Here is a 13,309-nt window from a genome sequence, read left to right as displayed (position 1 = left end):
AAGATCTGATTGGGATTATAAGTTAGGAAGTAAGACCCTACACACATCAGAAACAGAGAAAGACCTGGGTGTGATTATCAAAAACAGACTATCTCCGGCTGACCACATCAGCGAGAAGGTACGGAACATGTATACACCGCTTGCAAATATGTGAATAGCATTCACATACATAAATGAAGACATGCCAAGAAAGATAATAACATCATTCATCAGACCAACCCTGGAGAGTATGCGTCAGTAGTCTGGAGTCCTCATCTCAAAAAATAGATAAGATTGAAAAAGTTCAAAGGGCCACTACAAGATGGGTACCAAGCTTAAGGGATCTAAGCTACGAAGAAAGACTAGAAAAACTGAATCTACCTACACTACAGGAGAGAAGGAAAAAAGGAGACATGATTATGCTATATAAATGCATAACAAGGAAAGAGAAAATAGACATAAATGAATACATAACCTATGGGGATGCATCAGCAAGAACTAGGACACTGCAAAAACTGCATTAAAAACGCGAGGAAATTAAGTTTCTCAAATAGGGCAATTGATCAGTGGAATGCACTACCGAATGAAATAGCGTGTGCCAAAACAGTTAAATTTAAAGATATGTACGATAAAAATGGTTTATGACAGGGGACAGAACGAGTTTGACTCATTCCTGTGGAGATACAATTAGGTATGAACAATTAGATAAGAACATGAAACTGGCACGTATATATATATATATATATATATATATATATATATATATATATATATATATATATATATATATATATATTTATATATGTCTATCTATCTATATATATCTATATCTATCTATCTGTCTATAATATATATATATATATATATATATATATATATATATATATATATATATATATCTGTCTATATATATATATATATATATATATATATATATATATATGTTATCGTTTTCGTTTTTAAAGGCTCCAACATGCTTGCATGTGTCGACCTTGGTCACCTAATGGCGGCTCTCCACGCTGCACGATCCATTGCAGCCTCCTTGTTCAGTCCCTTAACCCTAAGGTCACACTTAATGACCTCGTCCCATGTCTTTCTCGGTCTACCCCTCATAACCCCACCACCAATATTAACACTTCTCACCTTCCTCACCCAATTATCATCCCCCATCCTCTCCACATGTCCAAACCACCTCAATCTACCTCTCTTCATCACAACACCAATACACTCCAGTCCCATCCTACCTCTCAACTCTTCCATTGTAAACCCAACCCCTCCAGGCCTTGGACGCAGGGACGCACTGCACATCCACCTAATCATTGTCATTTCAGTACGTCTGAGCCGGCGAATGTCTTCCTCCTTCACTGCCCAGGTCTCACTACCATACAGCATTACACTCCTAACACATGCTGCATACAAAGACCCCTTAGCACGTAGGGAGAGCCCTCTCAATGTCAGGAGAGGCAAGAGCTCCCTGAACTTCTTCCAACCACTTCTCACCCTAGCCACAGAGCTAGCTCCAGCCCCACCGCCAGCACACAACATGTCTCCCAAATAACAAAACTCTTCCACACACTCAAGAGATTCACCAGCAAGTTCAATCCTTTCACGTCTGACGATCTCCACCTGCTCACCCCGGCACGCCGTACACATAAAATCAGCATTATCTCGCAGTCTACCTCTGATACCACTACATCTCTTATGCACCCATTTATCACACACACTGCACAAGATGGAATTACTTCCCACGCCCTTGTGGCAAACTGCACATGGCCACTCTCCCTCGTCTTTGACAGTACCGCCACCAACCCTAGATATCATCACTTTTGTTTTATCTGCATTTATCCTTAAACCCTTTTGCCCCATATCATCTCTCCACTTCCTAAACCTTTCCTCCGCCTCCCTTTCATTCTCTGCAATCAACACCAAATCATCAGCATACAACAACTCCCACGGGAGTCCGTTTCTAAAGTCACGTGAAAGGGCTTCAAGTACTATGATAAACAACACGGAACTCAAGACTGACCCCTGATGCACACCAACATTCACGGAAAACTCATCACTCAAATCTCCATTCACTCTCACCTGGGTGTGAGCACCCACATACATGGCCATAACCACCCTAACCAGCCACTCCTCCAAGCCATGCTTTCTCATTGCCCACTTCACCACCTCTCTAGGGACTCTGTCAAAGGCCTTTTCCAAATCAACAAAAACAAAATAAAGATCCCTTCTCCTACCAATATATTTTTCCTGAAGCTGTTGAACAATGAATATGGCATCAGTGGTCCCCCCTACCTGGCATAAACCCAAACTGCATCTCATCAATATTCACTCTTTCTCTAATCATACCTTCTAAAACTCTCTCCATTACCTTCATTATCTGATCTAAAAGCTTTATACCTCTATAATTTCCTCTTTCCAGGGCATCACCCTTCCCTTTATACACATTTACAATTACACTCTTCAGCCAATCATCTGGGACAACACACTCATAAATAATCCTGTTTATCAGGTCAGTGACTAAACTCACCCCTATATCGCCTGAGGCCTTCAACATTTCGGCAGTCAACCCAGACACACCTGCTGCCTTCCCCACCCTCATCCTGCCTATTGCCTCATTCACAGTAGCAGTATCAATCAAAGGCCAAGGGCCAGACACTGGATCTGCTGGCTCCAAACCTTCCCTGTCCCAGTCAAACTCCTCATTCAACAACCGGATATAATGCTCTCTCCATGCATCTTTAATATCCTCACTGTTCACCACTACCCTTCCTTCATCATTCTTCACACACTGCTCACCTATGATATCCCGATTATCCCTCTTCATTTGACCTGCCACCCTAAATATATTTTTCCTTTCCCCATGATTTAGGTTATCAAGTAATTGTCTCTGTGACTCAGACTTTGCCCTGTATACCTCTCTCCTAGCCCTACGCTTGGCAGCCAAATATTCCTCTTTGCTACCACCCTTCTTCCATTCCCGGAAAAGCCTTCTTTTCTCCTTAATTGCAGCTTCTACACCCTCATCCCACCACCAAGTTACTTTATGTCTTGGTGGTCCTCTTGTCCAGCCGCATGTTACATCAGTAACTCTCAAGAAATTGTTCTTGAGGGCTCTGTACTGTTCATTAACGCCTCTGTCTACAGCTCTCTGTTCAGCCACCACTCTCCTCAACTCGCTATAGAAGGCATCCCTTACTACTTGGTTTTTCAGCTTCCATATTTTCCTCCTAGGTACATAAGTCCTCTTTTTCATCACTTGTTCTTTAAGCACCATATCACAAATCAATAGTTTGTGCTGCTGCACACACTCCTCACTTCCTATAACTTTAACATCCCTCACTAACCTCCTATCGGCCCTCCTAACCAGAAAATAATCTATCTGACTGCTATTTCCTCCAGACTCGTACGTAATTAACCTACTGTCTCTTTTCCTAAAATATGTGTTGCACACAATCATGTCCGTTGCCTCCCCAAACTCGAGTATCCTTTCCCCTTCTGCATTCCTTAGACCATATGCACATCCCCCATGCACTCCTTCATAACCTTGTGCTGCTTCACCTACATGACCATTTAAGTCCCCTCCCAAAATCACTATCTCATCATCCCGCATACCACCCACTACACGTATTAAATCATCCCAGAATCTATCTTTCTCTGATTCATCCAATCCTGCCTGTGGAGCATATGCCGATATAATCACAGCTATCTTTCTTCCCAACAGAATTTTCACTACCAATATCCTATCGCTTACTCTCAAAACATTCATAACATATTCCACCCATTTCCCCGCAACCATCACACCAACACCTCCATATCCGTCTGTCCCCCCCTGCCAAAACAACTTATAGCAACAGTCCTTCCCAACAATCTTTCTGGCTGATCCACCCCTGTACCGGACTTCCTGCAAACATGCCACATCCACCCACCTCCTACTGAATGCCTCAACGACTTCCCCTGCTCTTCCCCTCAAACTTCCCACATTCCATGAACCCACCCTAATCCCCATGGGTGATTTACTGTCCCCAGGCTTGCTTTGAAACCTTTTTTGTTTTGTCATCTTCAGTATTAATAAATGGGGACAGACACAGCACAGGTCCCACTCACTGCACAATCCCAGGTCCAGGCAATGGATCCGGGACCCCTAGCCCACCAGCTTACCAGTGGCTGTGGTAGTGGCCTCGGGGCACCCTGCCAGGACAGCTGCAGGGACACCCTCCAAGCGCGTCTTGGCACTGCAACGATCCCGCCATTATACACCCACTGATAGGGCAGCCTCCTGGGGCGCTACTCCCAGGTTCGGGCCCCTCTCTATTGGGCGGAAGCGGCAGCCTGGGAACCGCAATGCCCTGTACCCTCTACTGTAGCACAGGCCCGAGCCCCATCTCGCCCTGGACCCATGATCTATGCCGGCGGAACCCCCGCCACGCCTCCCCCCAGAAGTCCGCCACTAGGTTCATGATAACTACGCCCTTTCCTTTGTCAGGAAGGACTATGGATATCGTAAGATTTTGAAATCTCTCAAAAATGATGACGGCATATATATATATGTAATAGATAGATAGATAGATATAGATATATAGATATATAAAGAGGCATTCTTGTTAGTTATGGAGTTAAAACACAATTACCACATTATTAATTTACATGTTATGGTCCAGCGTCAGAGCCAAAGCCACTAGTTGCTCAGTCTGGCACTCATTACTAATGCGGACTCTCCGGTGATTTAAATATGATTATCACAATACGACTATTTATATTGTGCATGTAGTCTGCAGTGCCAAATATACAAGATTAAAAATACTTAAATCTGTTTTTTGCCAGGTAATATGTACCATCATATACTACGACTCTCCTGAGAGAGAGAGAGAGAAAGGGGGGGGGAGTAAGTAAACTCAAGTGTTCCCTCTACCCACAATCCTTTTTAGCACCAGTGTCATCACCAATAACAAAATCGTCACCGCCATTGTCATCGTCCTTACCCTCTCTACCACTAATACCTGTGATGGAAGCATTCCAGAAACAAGAGAAGTAAAGTGGAAAAATTGAAAAATAATCAAGGAAATCATGACGTGGAATGGGCCACACATCCATTCACTCTATTATTTAAGCCCTCATAATTACCCATTATTAACAACTGCCACACCAACACATCTACCAAATTTCAACATAAATGCCCCAATGCAACATCATCATATTTATTATTCTGATTGCCAACGGCCATACCACGTTGAGTACACCGCCTCCCGTCCGATCAGCGAAGTTAGGCAACGTTGGGTCTGGTTAATACTTGGATGGGTGACCGCCTGGGAACACCAGATGCTGTTGGCATCCCTACGTGACAAGTGGGGTTGGTGGAGGATTAGTGCCCCTCCCTGTAAAACAATTAACTCTAAGCCCTTGGCCACCCCATTTGGGATACATGGCGTCTGGCAATGAATGAATTGTCACGCCTTATGGAATGGAGGTGGAAGTTCCAACACCCACGCCCCCTATTAAAATCTTATAACGTTAGTCGTTACCCGAGTTACCTACCCTTGTGCAGTCGCCAGACATGAATCTGTTGACAGACTAAAATCTATTTACAGTATATGTATGGCCTTAATGACCAGGGACTTCAGACCCAATGGTCGATAGCCCGGAATATTATTTAAAAAAATAAATAAAAAATAAATAAAATCCATCAAGAGATTGAATGAGATATGGCCAAGTAACAAGGATTGCGAAGATGTCAAAGGAGGACTTTGTACTTTCTCCTGCCACGTTTCTGATTCCTACCTCTTACCAAGTTTAAGTGAGAAAAATGGTATATATAACAATGCAGTGTTAGGCATAGGGGATTAAACAATATTTTATGGCCTCATTTCTGCCAGCAACACCTGAATCGATGGTAAATATATCCATGTAATCTGCCTCTGTCTGCCGCCGGATTCTCAACATGAAACCAGCCAAATGTTGGCAGAATAGTTTATCAAACATCACTGGTGTGCTGTGGAGGAGGGCGAGAAAGAATATAATTTAGCAACAAAAGCTTCTCCAAGGTAATTCAGTCCATAGGAACAGAAAAACTGAACAATATAGATAAGACAATATATAGCTGTGAAAGGTACAAAGAAGGTCATGCTCTCTCTCTCTCTCTCTCTCTCTCCCAGAATTGCGGTCTCCCTTTCTCCTGCCACCCTCCTTGCCTCACGACACCCAACACAACAGGCTACACATTTATCAACCAAAACTCCTCCAGTTTTGACTTTCATTTTGCTCTCACTTCCTCAATCATGCGTATCCATAACCTTACTGCATTTCTTCTTTTTTCTCTCTCTGTCTTCATCCCTCTTTTCTCCTTCGTTTTCTTTTCCCTGCTAATATTCATGTACATTTTCGCAATGTTCATATCCCTCATTCGTCTTCATTGCACAGGCTCATTGGATTTCATATTTATCTTGCATTTCACAATCTTTTCTTCCTCCTCTGCCACCACTTTTTTACTCTTTCTTCCCTTTCTTCTAGTTTCATTACATCACATTTTCTCGATCCCTCCTTTTCTCTCTTCATTCCTTTATTCCGTTTACATTTTTCTTGCTCTAGGGACCCTCTCCCTCTGTATTTTTAGTTCCTACAATGAGACAATGAATAGTTAGTAAGATTGTTGAATGTGTGATTTGTGAGAGGTATGGTGCCAACTGACTGGGCAAGTGCTTATGTGCTCCTGTTGTATAAAGGTAAGGGTATTAAGTATGAATGTACTAACTCAGGGGTATAAGTCTGTTGAGTGTTGTAGGAAAGGTGTATCATAGAGTGTTAATTACCTGCCCTGCCCCACTGACGTACAGTACATATGCACCTGAACATTTTGTCACTGTGACTCCTGTTGACATTTATAAACGCCCTGTAATTTCAAGGTCCATCATTTGCACATTTTTCAAATCTCGCACGTGATTTTTGGTACGTATATGCAGGACACCTTCCTCTATCCGAGGCCAGGCAGGGACAATTCCTTACCCCGCAAGACCTCCCCCATCCCCGCATGCCATTGTCTTGGCAACTCACTTGTTACCAGTGACCTGGCCTCAGTATGAAATTCAAGGCGAGAGTGATTCCCCAATCGATGACAATGTGGAGGACAAAGTTTATGTGGCGCCAGTGGAAGAAACGATCAGAAGTATTGAAGAGGTAACGTTGCCGAGGAAGGTGCAGTATGTTGAAGTGTTTGGTGAGTGAAACAGCACTTATATCGCCTATATTACCGTGTGAAAACCAATATACTCTATAACTACAAATAAATTCATACTAAATAAATAAATGCTGTACCTATTTTGAATGGTTTGGAATAGTTACCCATTCCATAGAAAACGTCTTCTCTGGAACCGGGCTCAATAGAAGACAGTACCAAGTGAAGGGAAGATCACCTGTATAAGGCATTTCTAAGCTCAGATGAGCACATTCTCTCTGAATTTTCAATCTTTTTCTTAAAAAAAAAAAAAAAAAGTTTTAGCAAAAAAAAAAAAAAAATTCAAAAATCTGCCAGGACTGTGGGGGGGGGGTCATTGGTTAAAAATCTGCCGGAATGCGGCGAGTTAAGAGAGTTAGAGAGGGTACAGAGGGAATAATTGGTGATGGGCAGTGTGGCTTTAGGAGAGGGAGGGGATGCGTGGATCAGGTGTTTGCTGTGAGAAAGGTGTGTGAAAAGTATTTAGCGAAAGGTAAGGATGTGTTTTGGGTGTTCATGGAATTAGAGAAGCTAATGACAGACTGATACAGAGGCTTTGTGGACTCTTTTATGATTGTATGGACTAGGTGGTAGGTTGTTAAAAGGGGTGAAACGATTTATGTAAACAGTAGAGAGTGCATAAGAATGGTTGGTGATTGGTTGCCTGTGAGAGTGGGGCTGTGGCAGGGATGTGTGATGTCACTTGGTTGTTTAACCCGCCCCGTCCCGGCCACTTTTCAACCACTGGTACCCCCCAATCCCGGGCAATTTTCGACCTTTTTTTTTTTTGCTAAAACTTTCGCTTTTGGTGAGAAACATCGAAAATTCATAGAGAAATCGCTCACCTGAGGTTTAAAATACTCATTACAGGTAGGAGAGCCTCCTTACCTTACTGGGTTTTCTATCAGGCTGGCACCAAAGAAAACGAGTTCTATGGGAGGATAACTATTTCACACCACTCATAAACGGTATTTATTTATTTACTGTTACGAATTTATATGTAGTACAAGAGTATATTGGTTTTCAAGCAGTAATATAGGCATTATAAGCATTGGTTCACTCACTAATACCTGACCTTTTTTTGCCACATTACCTGATCATCATTTCTAACTGTTTCTTCCTCTAATGCTATGTAAAGTTTGTCCTCCACATTGTCATTGATTGGGGAATCACTCTGGCCCTGAATTTCGTACCGTGGCATGACATGGCTATACTGGCCACGTCACTGATAACAAGTGAATTGCTGAGAAAAGGACATGCAGGGGGGGGGAGGAGGTCATGCTGGGTAAGGCATTGTCTCTGCCTGGCATCTTGTTGAGGAAGGTGTCCCGTGTATACGTACCAAAAATGACTAGCGAAAATTGAAAATTGTGGAAATTATGAACCTTGCAATTGCAGGACGTTGAAGTACGTCCTCGGGATTAGCTGTGACAAAACGTGAGGACGTGGAAGTACGTCCTCGGGACGGCGCGGGTTAATATTTATATGAATGGTGTTGTAAGGGAGGTGAATGCGAGAGTGTTAGGTAGAGGTTTGAGTCTGGTGAATGCTAATGGTAGAGAGTGGAACCTGAATCAGCTGCTGTTTGCGGATGATACAGCACTGGTGGCTGATTCAAAGGAGTGTTTGAGGCAGTTGGTAGAGGAGTTCGGATGGGTGTGTGAAAGGAGGAAATTGAAAGTAAATAAGAATAAGAGTAAAGTGATGAAGTAAACGTTGTTGGTAGATGGTAGGAGGATGAATGTAGTTTTGAATGGTGGGTTGCTTGTGTAGGTAGAGTGTTTTAAATATTTAGGGTCACATGTTGCCGTGGATGGAAGAATAGATGTAGAGGTGAAGTTTAGCATGAATAAGTAGGAAAGGTGCTGGGTGGAATGAAAAAGTGTTTAGATGTCGTTTGCTTTGAATGGATGTAAAGAGAAGGCTGTATGAGGGTGTTGTGGTACCGACTCCATTGTATGGGGCTGAAACATGGAATATGGGTGTAGCAGAGAGGAAGAGTTTGAATGTAATGGAGATGAGGTGTCTGAGGAGTATGTGTGGAGTGATGCATATGGATCGAGTGAGAAATGATGAAGTGCGAAGGAGAACTGGAGTTATGTGCGAGATGACTTATCAAGTTGAGCAGAGAGTGTTGCGATGGTTTGGGCATATGAAGAGCATGAATGAAGAGTAATTGGTGAAATAGATATCTGGATCAGGTTGAAAGGTGTAAGGCTGAAAGGAAGACTATAAATAAGATGAATGGACAGTGGGAGAAGAGCATTAGATGTGAGAGGGACTTCTGGAGAGCAAAGAAGAGTGGCTGCATGTGATAGGGATGACTGGAGACAAATTATTGTGAATGAATAATTGGTGATGTGGCCCTGAGGGGATATTCTCCTGCATTTGGTCTGATCAGCTGATCAGATCATGTATAGTTAAGGGAATGGGTCCATTATGATGCGGCTTGGGTGAACCAGCTCTGCTGTCAGGTCCTGCTGCGGATGTCGCTGATTGCACTGTGCAGTTGACCCTCGTGCGGTGTGGTGCGGTGAGGATCTGTCCCTTCTCTCCTTGGTGCTACAATACGAGTAAATGTGTGTGTGTATGTGTGTGTGTGTGTGTGTGTGTGTGTGTGTGTGTGTGTGTGGATGAGTAAATTGAGAGTGTGTTATCCTATCGGTTATCCCCTTTTTGGGGGGAAGCGGTCTAGGTATATGGATAGAAAGATAGATTCACATCTTCCATTCAGTAGGTACGTTTCACTCTTTTTCCAAGTCCATGTTCGTGGCATTAGCTTTAGTACATTTCACATTTTCTTTTTGCTTTCCTCTGCTTCACTTTCTCCTTCCCTTTTCATACAGTTTACCTGTTTTTATTGCTTCCTCATTCTTATCTTTCATCGTATGCGTTTCACTTAATAGCCTCTCCTCCTTCTCTTTCGCTTTCATTTCTTAAGCCTTGCCATTTGCTTAAACTTCCATTTAACATTTCCTTGTGCTCTTTTCCTTCGTTGTCCTTGTCATCTTGTCACCCCACTTCTTTCAGTTACGCACCTGCTGCCACATTCTCTAGCAGATGAAAAGAGGGTGTTCCTGTGAATATTTGATAAGGATTTTTTTTCATTTATTTTTTAATTCCCTACGGCGATTTCTTTTTTTTTTTTTTTTTTTTTTTTTTTTTTTATCAATGCCATCATCAAGTGATGCCGTTCTGCTTAGGAGCTGTATTTTCTCTACTCCTCATCACTGTGACTATTACTCATGGTACCGCGATACCATTTTCGAACTGGAAGGGTTGTATGTAACTGCCTTTGACCACAGAAATGGATGTGGGAAGATCGCGTCCTTCATAAAAGAGAGGACGGATGGTCAACCATGGTGACGGAGTGGCAACCTCTAGTAAATGAGTTAATGTGTTAATAAAATTGAGAAAATAGTGAAATATTTCTATATTCCACTTTTCCATTACTAATTTTCACACTAAATCGGACTCTCTAATGTTGAGACAACATTACTGAGTTCTCAGGAAGGAAACAGTTGTTTATACAAAAATAAATACAGCCACTTTAAAAAAGACTGATTAGAGCAATAATTCATCCATTCAAATGAATAATCATTTAGTTACACAACAATAAACAGAAATGGAAACAAAAAGAAGCTGCGATGATCTGGGGACAGCGAAGTCACTAATAGCAATGAACTGGATAGCTCTTATACTCCTCAACATTCATGGGTCCGTCTTACTTGGGTTAATTTGAGAGGCCACTTACTGTAAAGTCAACAGCAGCCGTGGCCAGGTTGCTAAGAGTACACGCAGTCAATCCCTCCTAGGGAAGTCAGGAAGGACATCCATTCACAGAGTACTACAAATTCAAATGGAAGTCCTTTAAACAGAAGAATACCATAGTCCCTTAAAGCGGCGAGTGCATGACCTAGGACTGTATCACCATTTGTGATGAAGTTAGCGACAACTATAATGCTAACAAGAAATCTTAATGTATGAATCCGTCACCAAATCGGGGACCACAACCATCAGTTTCTTGCTCCAGTGACCAAGTGGTCTGAACAATGGGGATTCTAGTCCAGACAATAGAACGGAGTCAGTTAAATGATGATGCTGGAAAAATGATGGCTGTCGTTTTGATGATTAGGAGGCGAATATACCGACAAGACTTGCCTGATCAGTTGTAACCGCTGACATTGGTAGTGTGGTATTTTCATGGTTGAATCTCATGGCAAACTTAAACAAGCAAGCAAGGAGTGCGCAGGAATATGAATATGCAGAGGAGTAAAGTAGGGAGGCAAGGATGTAAGCTGAAAGTCAATAGGTGCTGCAAAGATCTTAAAAACATTGCTAATTTAGCATCAAAGACTAGAAAGACTTGCTTTTTTACAGCACAAAGTGTAATTATTACTGGCATGTGTGTGCATTTAATGGCATTGACTTAATCACATTTATTTCTAGTTACATGATTTGTTTTCTTTTCTTTAAAAAAATACTTAGCCTCACTATTTACAGTACCCCCCCCTCTCTCTCTCTCTCTCTCTCTCTCTCTTTCATACATATAACTCCACACTTACACAGTAACTTCAACTTGGCACACTAAACGCAACCATAATGACCTGTGTTTAATTCTCCACATTCATTTATCAGGATATTTCCCATAGATTATTGCCAAATAAGACCGTACTAGGGTCCCACTTTCATTGCACAGCACCTATTCTTGAGTAGTATCGGACTGGAGTGCTGATCCTTGTCATGTTTCAGCATTCAGAGTGGAGAGATGGCCATGTTAAAGTGGGCAGAACATAGTGATGCAAAAGATGGTAGTGTTGACGGCTATGATCCAGGTAGTGGTCGTGTTGTTTGGTGATAGTGATGATGATGATAATGGCTGTGAAGGTGGTTTGGTGGCAGTGCAGGTGGTAATAATGATGGTGTCAGTGATGGTTGTGAAGCTGGAGATGCCTGTGCTGTTAGTGGTAATAATGAATGTGGTAATGGTTGCTTTGATGGTAGTGGTATTGTTTCTGAAAGTAAAACAAGGTGGTAATGACGACGTGAACTTAAGAACACAATAAATTATAAATGCAATATGTCGGCCGTCCCATAACAGGCTGCTCCCATGGAAAACTATATCGAGAATTGCGTTTCTCCTTCCCGGGAATTCTCAGCACCCAAGGATTCCAGAATACACCCAGTGCTTTCCTAGGATCCAGAGATTTCCCATTTATATATATATATATATATATATATATATATATATATATATATATATATATATATATATATATATATATATATATATATATATATATATATATATATATATATATATATATATATATTATGAGTCCATATTATATTTACAAATCATAATAGATAGATAGATAAATAGACAGATAGACAGCTCTATGCGAGCCTGGGAATGGGAAATGATCTTGCAAGTTAAACTGAGGAAAAACTGACGACAGATTAGGAAGTAGCAATGTCAGGAGATGATGCAGTTAGTTTGTCAGCGAAACAGCAGGAAAACAAAGCCTAGTGACATACATATATACTCACACACAGGTTTCTGGAACTTTCCAACCACAGTGTAACACACGTGACACGACCCCTGTTTCACCAGAATTTAGGAAAGAGAGCTCAGGAGAGAGGCCACAGAATCGGCAGGCAGTGGAGAGAAAGGCTTAGCAACTTGGAAGAGAGAGAGAGAGAGAGAGAGAGAGCGAGACAGGGAGGTAGCTAGCGGGACTCTACTTATAATCACTCGTGTGTGAGAGACTTTGTCCATATTTTCAAGATAAATAAAAATAGTCCCATACTCTTCTTTACCTCTCCTGTTATTGCATGACAAAGGGGAACCAAGATTATCTACTTACAAACAACTCAAGTGTAACAACCGCTCGTCCACAAGTCTAATATATATGACTTCTCTACAAGTAACTACAAAGTCGTTGAAGACATTTGGTAGCAGCGAAAAGTACGCACCTCGTCTTCGAATCAACAGTGAATTTCTACAAAAGCAGGCGACACTCTACAAGATTAACTTCAGTTCTACAGTGAATTCCTACAAAATCCAGCCTACAATGCAAATAGCCTACAAGTCTACAAAACAACTCTATAATCTTCACG

The 13,309-nt window shown here is 41.9% G+C and overlaps 1 non-coding gene across 1 annotated transcript; it reads left to right on the top strand.

Annotated features, from left to right (window-relative positions):
* The first annotated feature begins 5,194 nt into the window (after window positions 1-5,194).
* On the top strand, window positions 5,195-5,313 carry LOC145418206 (5S ribosomal RNA). Its single transcript, XR_013900660.1, has one exon. It is a non-coding gene; the product is annotated as a 5S ribosomal RNA (ribosomal RNA).
* The last annotated feature ends 7,996 nt before the right edge of the window (window positions 5,314-13,309 follow it).

Source organism: Coenobita brevimanus, chromosome 112, assembly GCF_032717465.1.
Source record: "Coenobita brevimanus isolate Jiangsu-jjx chromosome 112, ASM3271746v2, whole genome shotgun sequence".
Lineage (NCBI taxonomy): Eukaryota > Metazoa > Arthropoda > Malacostraca > Decapoda > Coenobitidae > Coenobita > Coenobita brevimanus.
Note: the sequence above shows the minus strand (reverse complement) of the source record. Positions and strands in the feature narration are given on the sequence as shown.